This window comes from Oncorhynchus masou, chromosome 8, assembly GCF_036934945.1.
Source record: "Oncorhynchus masou masou isolate Uvic2021 chromosome 8, UVic_Omas_1.1, whole genome shotgun sequence".
NCBI classification, from domain to species: domain Eukaryota; kingdom Metazoa; phylum Chordata; class Actinopteri; order Salmoniformes; family Salmonidae; genus Oncorhynchus; species Oncorhynchus masou.
In genome coordinates this window covers 36,835,151-36,854,571 of record NC_088219.1, presented here as the reverse complement: position 1 = coordinate 36,854,571, position 19,421 = coordinate 36,835,151, and the positions used below count along the sequence as shown (strand labels likewise).

Sequence of the window (19,421 nt, the reverse complement as noted above, 5' to 3'; positions counted from 1 at the left end):
CCAACTTATTGAGGGAAAATTGTGGAAGGCTACCCAGCTCGTTTGACCAGAGTTAAACAATTTATAGGCAATACTTCCAAATACTAATTGAGTGTATGTAAACTTCTGACCCACTGGGAATGCGATGAAAGAAAAATAAGCTGAAATAAATAATTCTCTCTACTATTATTCTGACATTTCACATTCTTAAAATAAAGGGGGGATCCTAACTGACCGAAGACTGGGAATTTTTACTAGGATTAAATGTCAGTAATTGTGAAAAACTGAGTTTAAATGAATTTAGCTGAGGTGTATGTAAACTTCCGACTTCAACTGTAGGTATTTCAGTTATGCTTGGGGTATATTGACCAAATTGGGGGATGCTTTTCCCTTCAAATTCACAATTTAAAATCTTCCGGGAGGGTATACCACCAGGTCCCCCTCCAAGGGTATTTACACCGGAAGCCATTGACCCCCCCAATATAAACCATAAAGTTACGCCTTTGTGTCGAAGAGGCCTAATAACGATAGAATCTTAAGAACAAACAGAGAGAAGAACGAGGCAGGTACAGATAACAAAGAAGAAAGTTGGAACAAAAAGAAGGAAGGAGAGAAGTAAGGAACGAAAAGAACATGCAGGCAGAGTGATGGGATGTAAGTATAGGGAAATGAAAGGAGACAGGATGGAAGGAAGATAGAGAATAGGTTTTTGTTTCCTGTTTAAACAAACTCATATCTGATCAAATCTGTAGCAAGAAAGGCAAGGCTGTCACTCACACAGACACACACACACACACACACACACACACACACACACACACAGACACAGACACAGACACACACACACACACACACGCGCACATATACTGTTAACATACAAAACAAAAACACACCGCACTTTGAGGAAAGCTAAAACGAGAAAGACATGGAAGAATGAAGAATAAGAGGGACAGAAGGACATAAGAGGGAAATGGAAGAAGCACATTAGGCTTTTGCCCTGACAATGATCTTTTCAGAAATTCAAACATCACTGAGCGTCAGTTATGGAGCTATTGACATTCATACACACAACACACACATACAGAGTGCAGGGAGCGTGAGTGTGTTTACACAGACAGCCTGGGAGCTGCTTACACTGGAGCGGGACAGACACAGAGCAGGAACCGGGGGTTACGTGTGTGTGTGGGGGGGGGTAGACAGAGCAGAAACCAGAAATTAGTGGGGAGAGGTTATGAAACCCAGAGAGAAATGGGGAGACATTTTAGAGAGAGAGTAAAAGAGAAAGAGAGGAGAGCGAGAGAGAGACAGAGGCACGCTTCAAGTTTGAGTGGGGAACAAATCGATTTTGAGATCCCTCAGCTGAAGTCATGATGACATCACTTCCCTTGATCCCTGTCACCTCAGATGGATCAAATTAGCACTCCTCCATACATACACACGTACGCAGGCACACACTCAAGGACTCACACACACACACACACACACACACACACACACACACACACACACACACACACACACACACACACACACACACACACACACACACACACACACACACACACAGCTACCATATTGCCACAGCTAACAAGGTTATTCCCTTTCCAAAACACATCCTGTGTTAGACACAAAAGCTGTCGTCTTCAGGCCTCTTAGCTGCCACTCAACACCTGTGTGTGTGTGTGTGTGTGTGCATCTGTGTGTGCGTGCCACTTTCACTAGCTGCCACTCAGCATAGGTCTTTCCCTAAACCATTCCTTCGAAGGGGCAGCAATGCAAACAACATCCAGTGTTCCAAATAACAAGTGAAATCAGCTGAAGTTTCAGTTTTAATGAGCAGCAATCGGGACAACAGAGGAGACTTTACTCTATCCACATAGACAGGTGATGAATAGGTGAGGCGTGAATTGAAAAACAGAGTTGAATACTAAAACAGACTGCTGTGGTCCATCAGACAAGGCTCAAGGCTGCAGAGACACCTCTTTACATCTCTGATTGATCCTGGATGATTATTCTGGGGACGTTGGGATGTGTGTGTAGGATGGGGGTCGGGGTGGTGTGTGAGCGTTTGTGGGAGGGTGGTGTGTGTGTGTGTGTGTGTGTGTGTGTGTGTGTGTGTGTGTGTATTCGTGCATGAATTGGGGTGTGCCGTTTGTGTGTTTGCTTGTGTCAGTGACGATTGGGACATCTTGCAGAGGATGATATTTACTAATTGCAGTCTGTGTGTTTTCCAGGTTGACAGCTCATGTTGTGCCGTATCTGTTTGACAGTAATTTAAAGGCTAATGGTGTGTGATGTGGGGTGTTTTTGCAGCCATAACAAGGATCAGTACGCCTCATTTCACCTGTCCACTCCCTCTCTCTCTCTCTCTCTCTCTGTCATCACATCGCATCACCTCAGACCTCTACACACACAGAGAGAGAGAAAGAGAAAGAGAGAGAGAAACAAACACACAGAAACATTCACATTTGCCTACCAGTAATGGGCTCCCAAGTGGTGCAGCGGTCTAAGGCACTGCATCTCAGTGCAAGAGGCATCACTGCAGTCCCTGGTTTGAATCCAGGCTGCATCACATCCGGCTGTGATTGCGAGAACCAATAGGGCGGTGCACAATTGGCCCAGCGTCATCCGGGTTTGGCCGGGGTAGGTCGTCATTGTAAATATGAATTTGTACTTGCCTGGTTAAAAAATGTTTTTATAATAATTTGTTTCGTCACACTTTTCAATAGTACTTACAGAATACTTTCATAGGAGACAACAACAAAAAACTTCATCTTTGAACATGTTTAAAAAAAATGTATTTACCCCAGAAGGTGCTAATATGATCCCTGTTCCCTCACTCTGACCCTTCTGTTTGCATAACAACTTTGACTTTTGAATAGTTCATGTCACTTTGCTCATCTGATTCGGCCATTTTGGGAGTTGGGCCCTGGTAAAAAAGTATTGCACTTTATAGGGATTAGGGTGTTATTTTGAGATGCAGGCGGGATGATTCTCTTGTCATCGCTGGGCTGTAGAGCATAAACACAGAGACTAATGTCTCTGAGTCTACTGAAATCGCAAGAACTAAACTCCGAAGCCAAACTGAATTAGAGAAGTCTGGCCAGTCTCCGCCCTGTCCTATCACCCTCTTAACCAAACATAGCATGTACCCAATAGGCACAGATAACAATTCAACATCTATTCCACGTTGGGTCAATGTCATTTCATTGAAATTACGTGGAAACAACATTGATTCAAACAGTGTGTGCCTATTGCGTGACTCCGTCACTGGGTCCAAACAACAGCAAACATTGTCTTGTACACAGCCAGCGTACGCTCTCTTCCTGTTGTTGGTCACTGTGGCTGTATTTCAAGGAAACCTAAAAAAGCTGAGTGTATTTATTTAGAAACTGTAAGGGGAGTCTAAAAGCAAAATAATCTTTGAGCTCATCCATAGCAATAATAGTTGTGGGGGCGGCCTAGCCTACAAGTTAAGCCTCCAACTTTTTCGTCAGGTTTTTTAGTGTACCCAAAAACCATACTGTGATGTTATGACTATGTGAAAATGAGCTATTGTATAAATACTGCAGAATGGGTTTGACTGAGTTCAGCCCTGGGCCTGGTGCACAGCTATAGTCATAGCTACCCTTACGACTGGGGAAAGGAAATAAGAACGGATAATGACATGAAGATAGAGAGAGAGTGGGGATAGGGGGGGAGGGCGAGAGAAAGAGGGAGAGAGAGAAAGTAGAGATAGGGATAAAGAGAGAAATAAAGTGTAGTGGACAGGTAATATAAACTGATTGTTATAAACCTCATTGTTTATGAGACAAATAGGTGAGAGGAAGGAGATATAATGAGAGAGAAAGAGAGGGAAAAGAGTGCAAAGAGGGGGAAAGGAAAGGTTGGGGAGGGAGAGAAATAGAGAGAACGAGATGAGGAAGGAGCGTAGGAGAGAGGAAGTGGGACAGAGATGGAGAGAGATAAGAGAAAGTGTATGGGAAATAAAGAGAGATTGAAACTACGCCTCTGTGATTTCCCTCGCTCCACGCCTCTGCTAGCTCAGCATTCTGGGTGGAGAATTTAGATTTTTCATACATTTTCTAACAGGTAAGAATATTGCTCACTCACTCATACTCACATTCTCTCTCACAGACACACACACTCACCAACTCACGTGTACACGCATGCACACTCACACAAGTGCGTGCGTGTAGGCATACGGGGTGGCAGGGTAGCCTAGTAGTTAGAGTGTTGGACTAGTAACCGTAAGGTTGCAAGTTCAAACCCCTGAGCTGACATAGTACAAATCTGTCATTCTGCCCCTGAACAGGCGCAGTTAACCCACTGTTCCTAGGCTGTCATTGAAAATAAGAATTTGTTCTTAACTGACTTGCCTAGTTAAATGAAGGTAAATAAAAAATACCCTAACAAATACATGCACATACTCACCAAAGCAAAGTATTTCTGCCTGCAAACCATGTTATTTTGTTGACAACCCCACAAGACATACAACATTATGGCATTCTCCTGTGACACTACAGAGATTTTGTGGAGAAAACATGTGAACTTCTGAGATATGGAGCCAGAGGCATTACAGCATGGCTTTTGTTACAAAATTTTGTGTGCTGAAAAAACTGTAGAAATGGGAAGTGGTGTACGCAGATGCACAGACACAGGCACGCATGCACACACACACACGAACACACACACACACGGTAGCTAAACTGTAGAAATGGGAAGGTGTGTACGCAGATGCACAAGCACGGACACAGGCACGCATACACACACACAAGAACACACACACACACGGTAGCTAAACTGTAGAAATGGGAAGGTGTGTACGCAGATGCACACGCACGGACACAGGCATGCACACGCACGGACACAGGCACGCATACGCACGCACGCACACACACACACACACACACACACACACACAAGGTAGCTAAACATCCCTAAGGAAGGTTCACACGCATGCATATCAAACCATATGCACACTACTGGCACCAGGCAGGCCTTCAGTTAAGCATTAAGAAAATAGTATTTCTACAATGCATTCGAAAAGTAACCTTTGTTACGTTACAGCCTTATTCTAAAATGGATTAAATACATTTTTCCCACATCAATCTACACACAAGACCAAATAATGAGAAATCAAAAACAGATTTTATGAAATTTTTGCAATAAATATAGTTTTTTAAACAGAAATAACTTACCTAATCTACCGGCCAAAGGTTTTAGAAAACCTACTCATTTAACCTCTGCGCACCGATCGCTACATAAATAGTCATATTAAACATTCATGAAAATACAAGTGTCTAACATGTTTCGAAAGCCTAGAATCTTGCTAATCCAACTGCGTTGTCAGATTTAAAAAAGGATATACTGCGAAAGAATACGACGCAATTATCTGAGGATAGAGCCCCATAAAAAACAACTATTTCAACCAGCACAGGCGTAGCAAAATCACAAACTGCAATAAAACAAATCGTTTACCTTTGACGATCTTCATCTGTTTGCAATCCCAATGCTCATTGTTACACAATGAATGGTCTTTTGTTTGATGAAATCCATTTTTAAAGCCAAACACAAAACATTTTGTGAACCCCTTGTGTCGTGAATTCCGTCTCATTCCATTTTCGACGACATATTAGATGTAAATACACACACTAAACGTGACTTTTCCAGTCATGTTTGGTTTCATTGCAATCAACTGGTTTGTTTGTAACACAACCAAACCTGATGGGTAATTTCACGGGACATATTGACTGAAAGAAACCGATTTGAAGACAACAAGTAATGACATCATTGTGCATCAATGATATGACCGCTGTTTCGTTGATTGACTGTATTTTAACACAATGACCACTGATAGTCTTGAAATCTAGCTGGGTAGATAGCTGAGGTAAACAACAATATGTAATGTTTATGTGTTGGAAGACCAACCCATGTAGTAAACTCCAGGGTAAAGAGGGTCATTGAAGTTTCATACCGGAAGGAGCAACGCATGTTACGCACAGCGTTGGTTTGGTAAAGCGTATCTTCAGCTGTTTATATATCAATCAGTATGGAGACGAAGCTAAATCTAAGTCTAGATATACAGATGTACACACAATTCTAGAAGAAATTGATCGGGAAAGTGAGACAGAGATTGTTGGCGGACGATTCATTTAGCGATTCCCAAATGGAGGAATATTTTTTGAACGGAGAAGACATCATTTTGGACTGGTAAGTTCTTCTCATGCTAATGCCGTTGTTTGAAATGAATAATATACAATATTATTTGTGATTTTCATTTTATTTTAGTAGCAATATATACAAATGTAATGTAATGAAATGTGAGATGCATGTACAGTGCCTTGCGAAAGTATTCGGCCCCCTTGAACTTTGTGACCTTTTGCCACATTTCAGGCTTCAAACATAAAGATATAAAACTGTATTTTTTGTGAAGAATTAACAACAAGTGGGACACAATCATGAAGTGGAACAACATTTATTGGATATTTCAAACTTTTTTAACAATTCAAAAACTGAAAAATTGGGCGTGCAAACTCTCTCCAGAAGTTCAGTGAGGATCTCTGAATGATCCAATGTTGACCTAAATGACTAATGATGATAAATACAATCCACCTGTGTGTAATCAAGTCTCCGTATAAATGCACCTGCACTGTGATAGTCTCAGAGGTCCGTTAAAAGCGCAGAGAGCATCATGAAGAACAAGGAACACACCAGGCAGGTCCGAGATACTGTTGTGAAGAAGTTTAAAGCCGGATTTGGATGCAAAAAGATTTCCCAAGCTTTAAACATCACAAGGAGCACTGTGCAAGCGATAATATTGAAATGGAAGGAGTATCAGACCACTGCAAATGTACCAAGACCTGGCCGTCCTTCTAAACTTTCAGCTCATACAAGGAGAAGACTGATCAGAGATGCAGCCAAGAGGCCCATGATCACTCTGGATGAACTGCAGAGATCTACAGCTGAGGTGGGAGACTCTGTCCATAGGACAACAATCAGTCGTATATTGCACAAATCTGGCCTTTATGGAAGAGTGGCAAGAAGAAAGCCATTTCTTAAAGATATCCATAAAAAGTGTTGTTTAAAGTTTGCCACAAGCCACCTGGGAGACACACCAAACATGTGGAAGAAGGTGCTCTGGTCAGATTAAACCAAAATTTAACTTTTTGGCAACAATGCAAAACGTTATGTTTGGCGTAAAAGCAACACAGCTCATCACCCTGAACACACCATACCCACTGTCAAACATGGTGGTGGCAGCATCATGGTTTGGGCCTGCTTTTCTTCAGCAGGGACAGGGAAGATGGTTAAAATTGATGGGAAGATGGATGGAGCCAAATACAGGACCATTCTGGAAGAAAACCTGATGGAGTCTGCAAAAGACCTGAGACTGGGACAGAGATTTGTCTTCCAACAAGACAATGATCCAAAACATAAAGCAAAATCTACAATGGAATGGTTCAAAAATAAACATATCCAGGTGTTAGAATGGCCAAGTCAAAGTCCAGACCTGAATCCAATCGAGAATCTGTGGAAAGAACTGAAAACTGCTGTTCACAAATGCTCTCCATCCACCCTCACTGAGCTCGAGCTGTTTTGCAAGGAGGAATGGGAAAAAAATTCAGTCTCTCGATGTGCAAAACTGATAGAGACATACCCCAAGCGACTTACAGCTGTAATCGCAGCAAAAGGTGGTGCTACAAAGTATTAACTTAAGGGGGCTGAATAATTTTGCACGCCCAATTTTTCAGTTTTTGAATTGTTAAAAAAGTTTGAAATATCCAATAAATGTCGTTACACTTCATGATTGTGTCCCACTTGTTGTTGATTCTTCACAAAAAAATAGTTTTATATCTTTGTTTGAAGCCTGAAATGTGGCAAAAGGTCGCAAAGTTCAAGGGGGCCGAATACTTTCGCAAGGCACTGTATCTGCCGCCCCCACCCCCACATGAAATAGCCTATTTGAGGCTGTTGAGGAGAGGGCAGGCCCACAACAATGGCCAAAGTGAAATGGAGACAGTAGATACAGCTGGTCTGTTGTAATATAATAAAGACAGTAGATCTAGCAGGTCTATAATAATATATTCAACCTTATGTTCCCTGTACTCTATATATCTGTTTATTATACCTGTTGATACAGGGCTCATATGTGAAACTATTCTGACTGAACATTTTCTTTCACAGTGACACTGACTCCGAATGGGAGCCCCCAGTGCCAAGGTGTCCATCCCCTACTGAAGCTGGTTCATCCAGCTCCTGCCACAAGTGGTGTTCATCTGCCCAAATTTATTTCTGCAGGCATGGATGTGCCTCAGGGCCAAAAGGGCACAGCATGGAGGCGTCGCTGTGTTCTTTGCAAAATGAAGTCCCCCATCTCCTGCACCACATACTTGGTGACCCTCTGCTTTACAGCAGAAAGAGACTGCTATGGCACCTGGCATCAGACTCTTCAAATAGCTACTCTATACCTTGAAGACAGCTTGCACACTCTTGGCATTCTCTCAACCAGCTTCACCTGGAATGCTTTTCCAACGGTCTTAAAGGAGTTCCCACATATGCTGAGCACTTGTTGGCTGCTTTTCCTTCAATGTGCGGTCTGACTCATCCCAAACACCCTCAATTTAGTTGAGGTCGAGGGATTGTGTAGGTCAGGTCATCTGATGCAGCACTCCATTACTATCCTTCTTGGTAAAAATAGTCCTTACACAGCCTGGAGATGTGTTGGGTCATTGTCCTGTTGAAAACAAATGATAGTCCCACTAAACCCAAACCAGATGGGATGGAGTATCATTGCAGAATTCTGTGGTAGCCATGCTGGTTAAGTGCGCCTTGAATTCTAAATAAATCACACACACTGTCACAAGCAAAACACCCCCACATCATAACACCTCCTCCTCCATGCTTCACGATGGGAAATACACAAGCAGAGACGATTCGTTCACCCACACCGCATCTCGCAAAGACACAGTGGTTGGAACCAAAAATTTGGACTCCAGGCTGAAGGACACATTTCCACCGGTCTAATGTCCATTACTCGTGTTTCTTGGCCCAAGAAAGTCTATTCTTATTATTGGTGTCCTTTAGTAGTGGTTTCTTTGCAGCAATTTGACCATGAAGGCCTGATTCACACAGTCTCCTCTGAACAGTTGATGTTGAGATGTGTCTGTCACTTGAACTCTGTGAAGCATTTATTTGGGCTGCAATTTCTGAGGCTGGTAACTCTAATGAAATGCAGCAGAGATAACTCTTGGTCTTCCATTCCAGTGGCGGTCCTCATGAGAGCCACTTTCATCACAGCGCTTGATGTTTTTTGCAACTGCACTTGAAGAAACTTTCAAAGTGCTTGACATTTTCTGTATTGACTGACCTTCATGTCTTAAAGTAATAATGGACTGTCATTTCCCTTTGCTTATTTGAGCTGTTCTTGCTATATTATGGATTTGGTATTTTACCAAATAGGGCTATCTTCTGTATACCCCCCTACCTTGTCACAACACAACTGATTGGCTCAAACGCATTAAGAAGGAAATAAATTCCACAAATTAACTTTAAGAAGGCAGACCTGTTAATTGAAATGCATTCCAGGTGACTACCTCATGAAGTTGGTTGGGAAAATGCTAAGAATGTGCAAAGCTGTCATCAAGACAAAGGGTGGCTATTTGAAGAGTCTCAATTATAAAATATATTTTGATTTCTTTTACCCTTTTTTGTTACTACATGATTCCGTATGTGTTATTTCATAGTTTGATGTCTTCACTATTATTCTACCATGTGGAAAATAGTAAAAACAAAGAAAAACCCTTGAATGAGTAGGTGTTCTATAACTGTTGACCGATGTTGTACATAAGTATTCAGACCCTTTGCTATGAGACTCGAAATTGAGCTCAGGTGCATCCTATATCTAATTATCATCCTTGAGATGTTTCTAGAAATTGATTGGAGTCCACCTGTAGTACATTCAACTGATTGTACATGATTTGGAAATGCACACATCTGTCTATATAAGGTCCCACAGGTGACAGTGCATGTCAGATCAAAAACCAAGCCATGAGGTCAAAATAATTGTCCATAGAGCTCAGAGACAGGATTGTGTCGAGGCACAGATCTGGAGAAGGGTACTAAAAAATGTCTGCAGCATTGAAGGTCCCCAAGAACACAGTGGCATCCATCATTCTTAAATGGAAGAAGTTTGGAACGACCAAGAATTGTCCTAGAGCTGGCCGCCTGGCCAAACTGAGCAATCAGGGGAGAAGGGCCTTGGTCAGGGACGTGACCAAGAACAAGCTGGTCACTCTGATAGAGCTCCAGAGTACCTCTGTGGAGATGGGAGAACCTTCCAGTTGGACAACCATCTCTGCAGCACTCCACTCCATTCCATCTGGCCACTCTACCATGAAGTCCTGATAACCTCTCCCTCAATATCAACAAAATAAGGAGTCGATTGTGGACTTCCAGAGACAGCAGATGGAGCAAAACCCTATTCACATCACCGGGGCCACAGTGGAGAAGGTGAACAGCTTCCAGTTCCTCGGACTACACATCACAATCTGAAATGGTCCACCCACACATACAGTATGGTGAAGAAGGCGCAACAGCGCTTCTTCAACCTCAGGATGCTGAAGAAATTTGGTTTGGCCCCTATGACCCTCACAAACTTTCACAGATGCACCACTGAGAGCATCCTGATGGTCTGTATCACCACCTGGTATGGCAACTGCACCGCCCGCAACGGCAGGGCTCTCCAGAGGTTGGTGCTGTCTATCCAACGCATCACCGGGGGCACACTGCCTGCCCTCCAGGACTCCTACAGCACCCAATGTAACAGGAAGGCCAAAAAGATTATCAAGGACATCAACTACCTGAGCCACTGCCTGTTCACCCCGCTATCAACCAGAAGGCGAGGCCAGTACAAGTGCATCAACGATGGGACCGAGAGACTGAAAAATAGCTTCTGTCTCAAGGCCATCACTAGCCGTCCTCCACACAGTACCCTGCCCTGAACTTAGTCCCTGTCACTAGTCCCTGTCACGGCTACACCTGGTTACTCAACCCTGCATCTGCCCTCTGTACAGTACATAGACATGGAATCACTGGTCACTTTAATAATGGAACACTGGACATTTTAATTATGTTTACATAGTGTTTTACTCATTTCATAAGTGTATATACTGTATTCTAGTCAATGCCATCCTATTCAACTATTGGTGTATGTATACTATTCAAACCTACGTATGCTACAGGTATACTACATATTCTATTCACATACTATCCACAACGTCTATAATGTGTAAACACTCAATAAGGCTATCTTCTGTATACCACCCCTACCTTGTCACAACACAACTGATTGGCTCAAACGCATTAAGAAGGAAAGACAGTCCACAAATGAACTTTTAATAAGGCACACCTGTTCATTGAAATGCATTCCAGATGACAACCTCATGAAGCTGGTTGAGAGAATGCCAGGAGTGTGCAAAGCTGTCATCAAGGCAAAGTGTGGCTACTTCAAAGAATCTGAAATATAAAATATATTTTGATTTGTTTAGACAATATGGACAGTATAGGGATAGACTATGTAGTATATATACAGCAATTACTAATTAGGATAGGCTTTGACTAGAAAACAGTACATACATATGAACTGTGTAGAACAGTATGTAAACATTATTAAAGTGACCAGTGTTCCATGACTATGTACATAGGGCAGCAGCCTCTAAGGTGCAGGGTTGAGTAAATGGCTGGCTCGTGATGGTGACTAAGGTCAGGGCAGGGTACTGGGTGGAGGCTGGCTAGAGATGGCTATTTAACAGTCTGATGGCCTTGAGAGAGAAACTATTTTTCAGTCGCACTTGTACTGTCCTTGCCTTCTGGATGGCAGCGGGGTGAACAGGCCGTGGCTCAGTTGGCTGAGGTCCTTGATGATCTTCTTGAACTTCCTGTGACACCGGGTGCTGTAGATGTCCTGCAGGGCAAGCAGTGTGCCCCCAGTTATGCGTTTGGCAGACCATACCACCCTCTGGAGAGCCCTGATGATGCGAACAGTGCAGTTACTGTACCAGGCAGTGATAAAGCCCAACAGGATGCTCTCAGTGACGCATATATAAACATTTGTGAGGGTCTTAGGGGCCTGTTGTGCCTTCTTCATCAAACTGTCTGTGTGGATGGATCATTTAAAATTGTCAGTGATGTGTACACCGGGGAACTTGAAGCTTCTCACCTTCTCCACTGTGGTCTCTTCGATGTGGATAGGGGCGTGCTCCCTCTGCTGTTTCCTGAAGTCCACGATCAGCTCCTTCATTTTGTTGATGTTGAGGCAGAGGTTATTTTCCTGGCACTACTCTACCAGGACCCTCACATCCTCCCTGTAGGCTGTTTCGTCATTGTTGGTAATCAGGCCTACCACTGTTGTGTCGTCTGCAAACTTGATTATTGAGTTGGAGACATACATAGGCACGCAGTCACTGGTGAACATGGAGAACAGGAGGGGCTGAGTACGCACTCTTATGAGTGTTGTTGTCTACCTTCACCACCTGGGGGTGGCCCATCAGGAAGTCCAGGACCTCATCAGGGCAGGGTTCAGACCCAGGGCCCCGAGCTTAATGATGATCTTGGAGGGTAATATGGTGTTGAAGGTTGAGCTGTAGTCACTTCTTACATAGGTATTCCTCTTGTCCAGATGGGATAGGACAGTGTGCAATGCAATGGTGATTACGTCATCTGTGGATCTATTGGGGCGGTAAGCAAATTGAAGTGGATCTAGAGTGTCCGGTATGGTGGAGGTGATATAATCCTTAACTAGACTCTCAAAGCACTTCATGGTGACAGAAGTCAGTTCTATGGGGGCGATAGTCATTTAGTGGTGATGGACGTGGTGATGGCCTGTTTCGGCAGCACTGTGTTACACTTAAATCGGGCAAGGAAGGTGTTTAGCTTGTCTGGGAGCAAGATGCCAGTGTTCACGAAGTGACTGGCTTTCACGTTATGCACAAATGCTGACATGGTTTTGGTTTGGATAGGTTTTAATTGTCACAACATCTCCCATACACTTCTGGCTGAACTCAATCACCGTGTCAGTGTCTACGTCAATGCTAATCTCAGAGGCAACCCAGAACATATCCCAGTCCATCCCATCAAAACAATCTTGAAACATTAATTCCAACTGGTCAGACCCAACGTTGAATAGTCCATTCCACAGGTACTTGCTGTTTGAATTCCAGCCTATAGGAAAGGAGGAGCAGGATGGAGGCATGATCGGATTTACCAAAGGGTGGGCGGGGGAGGGCCTTGCAGCCATCCCGGGAAGGGAGAGTAGCAATGAGTGAGAGTGTTTGAAGACCTAGTGGTGCAGGCGATGTGTTGATAAAACATTTTCCTCAAATTTGCTTTACTAAACTCCCCAGCTACAAGGATCTTCAGAATACGAGGTTTCCATTTTGCTCAAAGTGGAATATAGTTCCTAGAGTGCCGTTGTGATATCGGCAGAGACTGAACTTTAGTGAGTAATATACTCAGAAGCTGTGGGAGGTATGCATGGCTCCTGAGTCGGACTAAGAGTCGACTCCAAATTCCTTTTCTTTGCCGGAGGCGTCTTAGAGCAGCCTCTGGGATAAGTGGAATTGCAAACAAAGGATCCAATTCAGGAAAGTTGTATGTCCTGTCTCTCTTATATCCAAAAGTTATTTCCAGGTTATATGTAATAACGCAAAGGATGTTCTGAGCTAATAAGGTGAGAAGTATACAAAATTCTGTAAAGTTGCTTAAGAGCCATGAACTGGATGACCATGTCCATCATGTCTGCATGATGCTGATGACGGCCCCCATTGCTGGTCTTTCTATGCTGCATGTTCAGATGCAAATGGAACATCTCTCAAACAACTACAGCAGGCAATCTTATGAGGTGGCGTTGACTGGGAGGGCCTGTGACAGGGTGATAAAATAGACCGCTAATGAACTTCACAACCAAAAATCCTCGACTAGCTGTATCTGGAATTAAGGGAATTAGCCTAAGCTACATAGGGGAATTAGCCTACTATTTTATGAAGCTGGGTATTTTTCAATTCAACTTTACACATTTCACATAACACACATTTCCTGTCATTGTTGATGAAGCCTTCTGTGTCGTCAGGGCAGTAACTCAGGGCCCCTTTCAGAGGCCTCCTGATGGCATGTCCTTTTCGAGTTAGACTCGATTAAGGTGTCACAAGGGTACTTGTGTCGCATAACACACTTTTACTCTGAGGTCTTCCCTGAAAAGTTGTGAAAATAGCAAGTGAACAGTGAATTAAATTATTTTTGGAGGTCACTATACTATTTCAATCACATAGCTGGACATCCTATGATACCCACCTTTGCTCCTTCTGGTAGGTCCTGGCAGTCGTTCATGACCAGGGGATCAGTCTGGAACCCAACTGTCCACTTTGTGGAATAGAAAAACAGGGTCAACCATTGTCATCATCCCTCAATTATAAACATAGCTTGGAAATGATGTAATCTCATTTGGAAGCTAATTCTATGCTTTACAGATGTAGACTGACTGGCTCCAGACTGAATTAGTTTCAGGATGGTGATTCCAATAGACAACCAACTGTGACATATTTGCGATGGCCCTAAGTTGGTTTGAGTATGTCGCTGCTCGTTTTTACACTGTTGTAATCAGACATGAGTTAGCTAGTACCACCATAGCTGCAGTCAATATTTACTTGTGCCCTAGACATCAATCAATCAAATGTATTTATGAAGCCCTTCTTACATCAGCTGATGTCAAAAAGTGCTGAATGGAAACCCAGCCTAAAACCCCAAACAGCATGCAATGCAGGTGTAGAAGCATGGTGGCTAGGAAAAACTCCCTTGAATGGCCAGAACCTAGGAAGAAACCTAGAGAGGTACCCGGCTATGAGGGGTGGCCAGTCCTCTTCTGGCTGTGCCGGGTGGAGATCATAACAGAACATGGCCAAGATGCTCAAATGGTCATAAATGACCAGCAGGGTCAAATAATAATAATCACAGTGGTTGTAGAGGGTATCCCTGTCACTCCTGCTGTCTCTAGAGAATTGAAACAGCAGGTCTGTGACAGGTAGCATGTCCGGTGAACAGGTCAGGGTTCCATAGCCGCAGGCAGAACAGTTGAAACTGGAGCAGCAGCACGACCAGGTGGACTGGGGACAGCAAGGAGTCATCAGGCCAGGCTGTCCTCTCTCTGAGGCTCACGTCCTCAAGAGAGAGAGAGAGAGAGAGAGAGAGATAATAGCCTGACCCTAGCCCCCCATCAGATTAAAAAAATACCGGAGGCTGAGACAGGAGGGGTCGAGAGAAACTATGGCGCCCGTCTGACGACATGGGTTGCACCTTTTAAAGTAAATTTGATGACATCAAAATATGACAGAGAGATGGCAATGTTGCCATTACTGTTGCTGGCAAAGTTGATCAATAATAGCTAGCTGTGATAATGTTAGCTAGTTAAAAAATGGCGGTCCCCTCAATCTTCGCGAGCTAGCTAAAGTAATACATCATCTAAAGTCAATCTGGTGACATCACAATCATAACTAAAGGTTCTCCTACTAATTATTTGCCTTATTTTGAAATGCTATCGTGTTTCCAAGCCAAATCCGAGTTGTATTGCGGTAGGGTAGCGTCAGTCAGCCAGCTAGCTGGGTTGCAGCCTGCTAGTTAACATCAGCTATGATAGAGATAATGATGATCCAAATATATACAGTACATAACCAGCAGTTTATGGTCTAGCTACAGGTATACTCCCCACCACCGGGGACCAATGAACTCCAACCAGCTATTCCGCATGATAGGGTCCTTCGGCAGGGTATGCAAACCATAGTTGTTGTCTATGCATCCTGCTGGCAGCGTGCATTACATGGTCAACCTGTATGGGGCTTTTCAGTCTCAAGCGGCCGTGATCCTTCGAACGCGTTGGTTGGGGGGCGATGAAACAACGGAGGTCTACTCAATGAAGGGAAGCGAAGTGGGGGGAGGGGCAATTTGCACTTGGAGCTTGGAAAAAGGGGTTGACACACGAGAACCTTAATTTACTCGTTGTGACACACTGAGGTTCCAAACTCCGTTTTAGACGAGACTGACTTTATGACAACATTTTACAAATTACACTTTGTAGTCAATTTTGACATTAGACTAAATGTTTCTGACTCATATTGTGCCACATGTGGCATTTTAAAAGGGATTAGTTGGTTTTTAGGTGCAGTTGCTCTTTAAGTTACTGTTGCATCACACACTCTCTTAGGGACAACCTCTTATGCAAGAAGTGTATAAAGAACTGTGTTTGACACTGTGATAATGCATTAAATGCTTTGTGTGTGTGTGTGTGTGTGTGTGTGTGTGTGTGTGTGTGTGTTCTGTGCAGTGAGGTGTGTCAACTGAACAGATGAATAATGCAGTAATAATCTGGAGACTCCAACACCCTCCACACACATCCTCCATCACGCCATTCAGAATCCTCCAGCGCCAGCCCAAATACGATCACAGTAGAATATGCAGCACTTACGTAAAAGACAGAGCACTGCTTTATCCTGCTATGGTTATGGAACCATTGTGTGTGTGTTACAGTTGCCAGCTAACTGTGGTCTTAATCTTTTTTCACACTTCATCTTTGAGCTATAACTATAACCGAGACTTAACAGCTAATGTCCACTGTCTATATTAGTCAGCTGTAATTATGATAGTAATGGTCTGTGGCAGAAATAACTACTAAACTCAGCAAAAAAAGAAACGTCCCTTTTTCAGAACCCTGTCTTTCAAAGATAGTTCGTAAAAATCCAAATAACTTCACAGATCTTCATTGTAAAGGGTTAAAGCAATGAAGGTCACAGTTGTGAAAACGTAGGACACTTTAGTGTTCTACGTTTTCATAACTGTGACATTAATTGTTTTAACGCTTTACAATGAAGATCTGTGAAGTTATTTGGATTTTGGCGCAGTGGTCTAAGGCACTGCATTGAAGTGCTAGCTGTGCTACCAGAGATTCTGGGTTTGAGCCCAGGTTCTGTCGCAGTAGGCCACAACTGGGAGGTACATGGGGCGACGCATAATTGGCCCAGCATCATCCGGGTTAGGGAGGGTTTGGCCGGTAGGGATATCCTTGTCTCATCGCTCACTAGCAACTCCTGCGGCAGGCTGGGCAGAGTGCACGCTGACCAGGTCGCTAGGTGTACAGTGTTTCCTCCGACACATTGGAGTGGCTGCCTTCCGGGTTGGATGAGCGTTGTGTCAAGAAACAGTGCGGCTAGGTTAGGTTGTGTTTCGGAGGACGCATGACTCTCGACCTTCGCCTTTCCCAAGTCCGTACGGGAGTTGCAGCGAAGAGACAAGACTGTAACTACTACCAATTGGATACCACTAAATTGGAGAAAAAAGGTGGGAAAAATAAAATAAAATAAAAAGAGGACTCTGAAAAACACCAAAAGAAAGATGCCCAGGGTCCCTGCTTATCTGCGTGCCTTAGGCATGCTACAAGGAGGCATGAGGACTACAGATGTGGCCAGGGCAATAAATTGCAATGTCCTTACTGTGAGACGCCTAAGACAGCGGTACAGGGAGACAGGACGGACAGCTGATCTTCCATGCAGCGCCAGACCAGGCGTAACAACACCTGCACAGGATTGGTACCTCCGGACATCACACATGCGGGACAGGTACAGGATGGCAACGACAACTGCCCGACTTACACCAGGAACGCCCAATCCGTCCATCAGTGCTCAGTCCGTCATGGTCTGGGGCGGTCTGTCACAGCATCATTGGACTGAGCTTGTTGTCATTGCAGGCAATCTCAATGCTGTGCTTTACAGGGAAGAAATCCTCCTCCCTCATGTGGTACCCTTCCTGCAGGCTCATCCTGACATAACCCTCCGGCATGACAATGCCACCAACCATACAACTCAATATGTGCGTGATTTCCTGCAAGACAAGAATGTCAGTGTTCTGCCATGGCCAGCGAAGAGCCCGGATCTCAATCCCATTGAACACATCTGGGACCTGTTGCATCGGAGGGTGAGGGCTAGGGCCATTCCCCCCAGGAATGTCTGGGAACTTGCAGGTACCTTGGTGGAAAAGTGGGGTAACATCTCACAGCAAGAACTGGCAAATCTGGTGCATTCCATGAGGAGGAGATGCACTGCAGTACTTAATGCAGCTGGTGGCCACACCAGATAATGACTGTTACTTTTGATTTTGACCCTCCCTTTGTTCATGGACATTATTCCATTTCTGTTAGTCACGTGTATGTGGAACTTGTTCAGTTCGTGTGTCAGTTGTTGAATCTTATTACGTTCATACAAAAATGTACACATGTTAAGTTTGCTGAAAATAAACGCAGTTGACTGTGAGAGGACGTTTCTTTTTTTGCTGAGTTTATATACCTATCATATGGTGAAGCAAGTGGAATAGTTTAGTGTAGGAACCGTGCCACTGGTAAAATAATAGGAATCTTACTCATGCAACCTGCATGCTCGTGTTGGGAGGGAATGAACACCCTATCCCCTTACATAATGAGAATGACAGAAAACAGGTTGTACACGACAGAAGCACAAACAAGACTCATACAGGCCCCATGATGGCTCATGAGGCTGCTACAGTCGCATCACTCCAATGGGAACAATTCACTATGACAAGGAAACAGAAACATAATGGCAGCCCACATAGGCGACAGACACCACAGCACCCACATACCCACGTACATAGATTGACACACAATAGAGGAGCTATGTGGGCAATGACAGTGATTATAGTGTGGTCTTCTAGCAATGATTTTTTTATTCAGGGGGATCAGTGGTGCCTTTACTGTAGATTCACTGAGGCAGAAGATCAAGAAAACTATGATAGTCTTTCTTTGAAGGAAATCTCGAAAACAAACAGATTTTTAAAGGTAATGTATGCTTGATCCAACATGCGCAGCATTTACCATGAATGTGAACTCTGTGAACGCCTGGGAAAATGCCTTTAAAAAGTGCATTGTCGGCTGTATAGTGCGCTGCCCTATGAAAATGAGCTCCCCAGTGCAATTCTGTCACAGGTGTAATTAGTTGCCTAATTAACTAATGAACACTCCCATTGGACAATTAATGTGTCATATGGTTTCAGATGTGTGTATTTAAACCCCCTTATTTTTGTGTTCTAGGTCCATGGGAAGTGCATGCAGTGGATCCCTGTTTGTAAAGAGCACATGGCTTTCACTAGGCCATTCCAAGATATTTAAATCAATCAAATGTATTTATAAAGCCCTTCTCACATCAGCTGATGTCAGAAAGTGCTGTACAGAAACCCAGACTAAAACCCCAAACAGCAAGTAATGCAGGGGTAGAAGCACTCAAGTGCTGCTTTAGCAGTATGCTTAGGGTCATTGTCCTGCTAGAAGGTGAACCTCCATCCCAGTCTCAAATCTCTTGAAGATTGAAACAGATTTCCCTCAAGAATTTCCC

At 43.7% G+C, this 19,421-nt stretch overlaps 1 long non-coding RNA gene across 1 annotated transcript in view; it reads right to left on the bottom strand.

The window, feature by feature from the left end:
* Positions 1–1,964: 1,964 nt before the first annotated feature.
* The window catches only part of LOC135544606 (uncharacterized), a 40,446-nt gene continuing 22,989 nt past the window's right edge, over positions 1,965–19,421 (bottom strand). Inside the window, exons 2-3 of the long non-coding RNA XR_010456352.1 lie at positions 14,329–14,397; positions 1,965–2,657 (exon numbers count right to left, since the gene is read on the bottom strand). This is a non-coding gene — a long non-coding RNA (uncharacterized LOC135544606). The remainder of the gene's footprint in view (positions 2,658–14,328; positions 14,398–19,421) is intronic.